Raw genomic sequence first — 443 nt, forward strand, 5'->3', positions numbered from 1 at the left:
CTACCACTTTTAGCTATAAATATTAGGATATACTGTCATTATCAATGGAGGGATCGCTATGAAACAAACTTCCTGAAACATACTGCAATTTGACGCACCTTGGCATGAAATGGGCCAAAATCAAGCAAATATTCAGCACCATATCGAGTTGCTGCTTTCGGATATTCATATTTCCTTTGCTGCTAACTGATAGACTTTCCACCACAGCACAAGGGTGATATCTGGGTCTTCTGAACAAAGGAGAGGGTTTAATGCTTTGATAAGCCTGGTGGCAGGAAGAGCAGACAGGAGAGATAAGGTGGGGGAGAGATAGCAGTCCTTTCCTTCTCATTGCTTGTAACTTACTGATTAGACCTAAGAAAATAAAAGTTTCTGGAGCATTTGCTAGATGTAGCGTTCCCACCGAGGCAGAGAAAGTAATTCTCACGCATTAGGCTGCCCGA

The sequence above is a fragment of the Penaeus monodon genome, chromosome 30, assembly GCF_015228065.2.
Source record: "Penaeus monodon isolate SGIC_2016 chromosome 30, NSTDA_Pmon_1, whole genome shotgun sequence".
In the NCBI taxonomy this organism is placed as follows: Eukaryota; Metazoa; Arthropoda; class Malacostraca; order Decapoda; family Penaeidae; genus Penaeus; species Penaeus monodon.